Raw genomic sequence first — 7,388 nt, 5'->3', positions numbered from 1 at the left:
ACCTGGTGTCTCACAAGTCACAAGTGAGCAAGAGCAGATGGTGGAGACAAGGATAGCAGTGGAGACTCCTCGCCAGAGGGCGCAGGATGCTCCCAGCTCTGCTCAACTGCGTCCAGACGCTGAGCTTCGGGGGCCATCCAGAAAGAGGGTGATCCTGGAGGTGCAGCAAGAAGTGCAGAGAGCTCTGACAGGTTTTGCGACTGCGATGTCTATAAATGTACAGAGAATGGAGAAGTCCATCTCCAATATGCGCACCAATGGCGACTGTAGGCTCTTCCATGGATAGGATGGCCACCTGCATGGAGCAGCTAATGCGCCACTTACAGGAACACATGGTTTCTATGGAGCAGAGATGGCTATCTATGGAGAATAGATGGCAGACGCTCATAGACCTCCTGTCTAGGAGGGATGTCAACATAGACATGGGACTTCATGGCTCTACTGCTGTGCAGCAAGGTGCTCTCCAGCTCCTTGTTAACAGGGAAGTGCAGGTGGCCCATGAGAAAGATGATGGTGAGAGAGGACATGGAAGAGGGAGCTCCTCTCAAAGCGCTCACACTTTTCCCCCATTGCCCCTCCCTCAGTCAAAGCCCCAGATGGCTCCTTGGATCGCGATGGCTGAATCTGCCACTGCACAGTCGCAGGAGGAGCAGACATTATCAGGGCCATCACAGGCTCCAAAACCCAGAGGACATCCACCAAAAGTGTTTATGCAGTTGCAGCAGGGAACTGAGCAGGCAGCCTCTACCTCTGCTGAAGTCACAGGGGTAGCACCTCGTAGAAGCACATGTAAGAGAAAGCAGAAACACAATTAGATGCACAAGGGTAGCTATTTGGTTGTTTTAATAAATGTTTGTGTAAAGTTTCCGTTACTGTGATTTCACAGATAAAAATACTTATTTTCACCACTCTTGACAAATTTGTGTGCTGCGTTGGAAGTGGCTTAGCAAGTTGTAGTGAATGGTGAGACAAAACATTACCTCCAGCAATGGTGGTTAGTGTGAAAGGAATGGCTTGGTCATTGTAGGGATGCTTTATGGTGTTGCTGTGGGGTGGTGGGAACCTGGCGCAGCATATGGCAGCCATATGGATGTAATGCCTGAAGTTAAGTAAATCTGGCCATGATGAGGCCATGTCTGGTCTCCCAGGCAACAATGTTCTTGGGTGCTGGTGGGATCTGGACCGCAGGTTCCTCCTTCTGCTCCTCCTCCTCCTCTGAAGGGGCTGTGCATCCAGTGCATGGTTCCTCATGCAGCGCTAATCTTCGCTGCTGCGTTATGTTGCGCAGGGCGCAGCAGACGACACCGATTCTGGAGACTCTGGCTGGTGCATACTGAAGGTCTCCTCCAGATCTGTAAAAGCATCTGAAGCGCATTGTCAGCATGCTTATTGTCTGCTCTATGACACATCTGGTGGAAATATGGCTTTCATTATATCTCTCCTCGGCCTCAGTACTTGGCCTCCTCAAGGGTGTCATGAGCCATGTCTTCAGTGGTTAGCCCTTGTCTCCAAGCAGCCAGCCGGAAAGTCTGTTTGGAGGAGCGAAGAGCTGAGGGAGTGTGGACTGGCGAGGGATGAAAGAGTCATGGCAGCTGCCAGGGAATTTTGCACACACATGCATGATGATCTTCCTATGGTTGCAGACGAGCTGCACATTGAGGGCGTGGAAGCCCTTCTGGTTGACCAAGATTCCTGGGTGATGATACGGTGCCCTGATGGCCACATGTGTACTGTCGATGACGCCTTGCAACCCTGGGAAGCCAGCCAGTGCGGCAAAGGCCAGCGTTCGGTCACTAACATTGGCTTCATCAGTGGCAAAGTTGATATAATTGGCTGACTTGTCAAAGAGGGCATCCGTGACCTGTGTGATGCATCTGTGGGCAGCCAACTGCGAGATGTCACAAATGTCTGCTGCAGATCCCTGGAAGGAGCCTGAGGCAAAGAAGTTGAGGGCGGTGGTGACTTTGATAGCCACTGGTAAGGCGTGTCCACCTGCTCCTCTGGGTTGCAGGTCTTGCTCCAGCATTATGCAAATGTCTGTGACGACCTGGCAAGATAGCTTGAGCCTCCTTTGGCACTGCTGCTCAGTCATGTTGAGGAAGCTCATCCTCTGCCTGTATGCCCTGTGTTGTGGGTATCGCCTCCAGCGCGGTGATGCCCTCTGTACTGTGGAGCATCAGGTGGTTGAGGAGAAGGTTGGTGGTGTTGTTGTTGGTGCTGCTGGTGTGCCTGGTGCTGCTGATGTTGGGGCTTATCGTGTTCCATTTCTGAGGACCAAGGTGAGACAGTATAAATGGCACCCATGTTGTTGTAATAGATGGCAATTCAAGTAGAGATGAGAGAAGCAATCTGTCAATTGCGTGATAGGTTGTACCAATGAGGTGGCAGTGGACCCCGACTTTGCTGAAAAGACTTGCAACCTCTAGAAAGCTAAATCTGTGCTGACAATGCACTCAGCAACAGCATCTGCCTTAGGAAAGTGACCAAGTGTCAGGTGATCATTTTTATTGTACTTTTCATGCTGTGCGCTAATGAGCTAGCTCAATGGCCACTCAACTTCTGCCTCAGGTTCACAGACACGATTCCCGAGCTGCGTGATTCCCGAGCTCACCCACGGAAATTTAAAAGGTCGGGTTACAAAGAGTCTTAAGGGTCTGTCAAGTATCTCATAATGAGCTAAATTACCTCAGCCGCCTCTGCCATTCAGGTCGCTGCCGCACTCGAGGGAAAGGCGAGTGGGTCAGGATGACAGTGGGTTCCTGACCTGCTCCAACTTATTCAAATTACCCACCCAACCCACCCGCACGGACGTCAGAAAATTCCGGCCGCTGTCTTTTTCAGTCACCCCCTGCAGCTGTGGGGGAGGGGAGGAGGACCACGGCTTATGTTAGGGGGCAATGAATTCCGACAGCTCCCTCAAGTCTATGGCAGATTGACAGTTGGCATCACGGGCAGGTGTGCGAGAGAGCAACGAGCCAGCGGATCAACTGGAGTAACGGAACTGAGTGATACCGAAGAGGACCGAAGCAGGAGGGTGGGTAAAATAAGAGCAATCACTAGTGTACAGTAATCGAGGGACTCGTTATCCATCAGTCGTATATCTACAGAGAGGAAGGGGAGGAAAGGCTTCCCCTCCATTATAGCAGATAACCAAAGTTCGACTGTAGCTTCAATACTGTAATATTAATGTGTATTTCAGTGTGCAATAAGCTGTTTTCAAAAACTGGCTGACATAGAGAACCTACTGTTTCCCTGAACTCGCTGGCAATCTAAAGGTTAATGAATATACCTTGTTATCACTCATGCCGGTCTACCAAGCAGGATCTCATTGAATGGCGGAGCAGACTCGAAGGGCCGAATGGCCTACTCCTGCTCCTATCTTCTATGACAGGTGGAATATGACACATTTGACACTAGAGAGAGACCGATCAAGCTCTACTGCCTTCAGAATATAAATATCAAGGGTGGACTTTAAGTATTGAAGAGTGACCTCTCGCGCTTTCTTTCCTGCAATCCCCGAGGCCACAGCCACATCTACTCAGGAGTCAGGGTTTGTAGGAGACTTTGTAGCAGACCTTATCTGAAGAGGGATGTTCTTGCCATGGAGGGATGCAGCGAAGATTCACCAGGCTGATACCTGGGATGGCAGGAATGACGTATCAGGAAAGATTGGGTCGATTGGGCTTATACTCGCTGGAGTTTAGAAGAATGAGAGGGGATCTCATTCAAACTTATAAAATTCTAACAGGACTAGACAGACTAGATGCAGGAAGGATGTTCCCGATGGCCGGGGAGTCCATAACCAGGGGTCACAGTCTAAGGATAAGGGGTAAGCCATTTAGGACAGAGATGAGGAGAAATTTCTTCACCCAGAGAGTGGTGAACCTGTGGAATTCTCTACCACAGAAGGCAGTAGAGGCCAATTCATTAAATATATTCATGAAGGAGTTAGATATATTTCTTAAGGCTAAAGGGATCAAGGGATATGGAGAGAAGGCAGGGACAGGGTACTGAATTTGGATGATCAGCCATGATCTCATTGAATGGCGGAGCAGGCTCGAGGGGCCAAATGGCCTACTCCTGCTCCTATCTTCTATGTTTCTATGTTTGACGGATTGCAAGTCGAATGGACACTGTGGCACCTGCGCCAAAGTACGTCTCATCACATAAAATGTGCAACACTCTTAATTAACACAATATACTGCTTGCTACGAAATGGACTTCGGAGGATGCACAATGCATAGCAATGATGCTGTTTCCATTCAGTGAGCAGTGCTACTCAATAAAGTGCCTGCTGTAGCATATTAGGAAAATGGATCTTGGAGTTATAAAATCACAGGTATGCACTTTCGATTCAAGACAATTACACACATTTCCATAGATCATGAAAACCAAGTGATACAGTTTTTAGTGCTTCCCATTCTAACTTATGTTGCTCAGAATGTACAGCTGTTTAAACAGTAATTAAGCACTAATAAATCTCCTCTCAGGTCTTGACAGTTTTAAGCCTCCTTGTGATGATATAAATACACAAACAGCTCTTCCTTACGTGCTCATTGTAGGAGACTTTCAGAATGGATTGATGCGGCCTCTCAGTGGGAGAGGAATCTTTGTGCACATCAAGGTGATGGTGATGGTGCTGGAGATAACATTTTCTCCACTGTGTTTGCCCAGTACCAGCACCAAGCATTCTCAGGTCCGGTTGGATGCTGTGTAAAGCTCCTGTACAATGCTCCAACAATGCTCCAACAAAGTGCTCTAGTCCCAACGATCATCTTCCAGTATACCAGTGTGTGACATTCCCAATTTCCACAACACTCATCCATGTGCATTCTCCAACTAAGATTACAGTCTTCTGCTGTCTAGGCCCATGCTCTGGAATTCCCTCCTTGAACCTCTCCACCTCTGTCCTTCTTGAAGACGCTCCTTAAAACCTACCTCTTTCACCAAGCTTTTGGTCGCCTGTCCTAATATCTCCTTCTTTGCCTCAGTGTCAATTCTTGTGTCTGATTACACTCCTGTGAAGCACCTTGGGATGCTTTACTATGTTAAAGGCACGATGTAAATACAAGTTGTTGTTGTCTTACATGAAAGTTTGTGCTGTTGACCCATGCTATCTAGGAAAAAGTACTGTGGGTAAAAATTCCACTCCACCACTCCTGGCACATGCCGGGAGGGCATATTTGGGAAATTGGGCACTGCCAGCCAGTCCCGGGTTGGAAGTGCACAACAATTGATATGCGCTCTCGATGTGCACCAGGAGTGGCGCAGTGGAAGGTTTACCAACTAGCTGTTCAAACTCACTTCACTTATAACTCTGACAGCCAGCAGAAAATGGTGACTCTATTCCATCAGGCGGATTGGAGCCTTGGTTCTTGAGGTAAAACAGACAGCAACATGTAGTCCCACTGGAACTAATAATTGTCATTGGGATGATCATCACACTCCTGTGGAATGCATGAGCTGTTGATATTTTGTATACGTAATGGAAGAAGAACAAATCTAATACATAAGCAGCTCTGTGAACTATAGTCTTACCGGCAGATGATTGCCTGTCACTTCGAGTGGCTCCTTAACATTTTCCATGTTTCTGGGTGCCTTCAAGTAATAAAATAATCAGGAATTACTATGCTGCATTATTCCATTTATTCAAACTTTTGCTATATCCATTTGATTCTTTAAGTCTCCTTGGATGCAGCAATTTCAAGTTCCTCAGAGCAGTGTCCTAGGCCCAGCCATCTTCAACTGCTTCATCAATGACCGTCCCTCCATCATAAGGTCAGAAGTGGGGATGTTCACTGATGACTGCACAATGTTCAGTGCCATTCGCAACTCCGCAGATAATGAAGCAGTCTATGCCCACATGCAGCAAGACCTGGACGACATTCAGGCTTCGGCTGATAAGTGGCAGGTAACATTCGCGACACATAAGTGCCAGGCAATGTCTATCTCCAACAAGCGAGCATCTAAGCACTGCCCCTTGACATTCAACGGCCATCGCCAAATCCCCCACCATCAATATCCTGGGGGTCACCATTGACTAGAAACTTAACTGGACCAGCCACATAAATACTGTGGCAACTAGAGCAGGTCAGAGGCTGGGTATTCTGTGGTGAGTGTCTCACCTCTTGACTCCCCAAAGCCTTTCCACCATCTACAAGTCAGGAGTGTGAGGGAATACTCTCCACTTGCCTGGATGAGTGCAGCTCCAACAACACTCAAGAAGCTTGACACCATCCAAGACAAATCAGCCCGTTTGATTGGCACCCCATCCACCACCTTAAACATTCACTCCCTCCACCACCAGTGTACCGTGGCTGCAGTGTGTACCATCTACAAGATGCACTGCAGCAACTTGTCAAGGCTTCTTCAGCAGCACCTCCCAAACCCGCAACCTCTACCACCTAGAAGGACATGGGCAGCAGGTGCATGGGAACACCACCACCTCCAAGTTGCCCTCCAAGTCACACACCATCCTGACTTGGAAGTATATCACTGTTCCTTCATCGTCGCTGGGTCAAAATCGTGGAACTCCCTCCCTAACAGCACTGTGGGAGTACCTTCACCACATGGACTGCAGAGGTTCAAGAAGCTGGCTCACCACCACCTTCTCTAGAACAACAATGGATGGACAATAAATGCTGGCCTTGGCAGCGACACCCACATCGCATGAACGAATAAAAAAAAAAGTGGGTCAAAATATAAAGCTTTTTATTTTTATCTAATATGCCTCCAAATATGATTACTCTTCCTCACATGACTTGCCATGGTTCATAGAGAAGGATTCTTCAGTTCCATTAGCCACTACAGACAGCCTCAATGGTGCTGGTGCTTTATTCTGGTCACTGTTGCTATTATCAAATGCTAGTCCATGGAGAGAGTGGGAGAAAATCACCAGACCTGCTAGCAAGGGCAGCAATATTACTATATGCAAGAGGACTTACCATTGTACTGCTCAAGACGTTGTACATCCCCACGGAATGAATTTGGGGAAAAGTTTGTAAGAGACTTTCCCAGAGACTGTGAAGTAAATGCTTTTGGCTGACTGTTAAAAATAAATGGTGTTTGCCTTATCCACTGCAAGTATATATAAATAAATTGGTCCTCAACTTCTGTACTTGCATAAGTGAATCAGTCTCTGCACAGAAACTGGGGGAGCAGCTTTTTACCTTTATTGCCAACCTTAGGGTATGGCTAAGAAATATATGCCACCATAGAAAAAATTTAACTCATTTGCATCGTTCCTTCAGGAAATATCACTGCAACAGCATTTGGTGTTGCAAAAAGGTTTTGCTTAGAGAGGCATGTTTAAATCTGAACTTTCATTCAGAAACTCCCTCCAAACTTGAATAATGGTACAATACTTCCAGAACTTGTCACTGTTGATA

This window comes from Somniosus microcephalus, chromosome 20 (genome assembly GCF_052327205.1).
Source record: "Somniosus microcephalus isolate GS21.2 chromosome 20, FLI_Smic_1.0, whole genome shotgun sequence".
Classification (NCBI taxonomy): domain Eukaryota; kingdom Metazoa; phylum Chordata; class Chondrichthyes; order Squaliformes; family Somniosidae; genus Somniosus; species Somniosus microcephalus.
The sequence above is the reverse complement of the archived record's forward strand: the minus strand, read 5'-3'. Positions refer to the sequence as shown.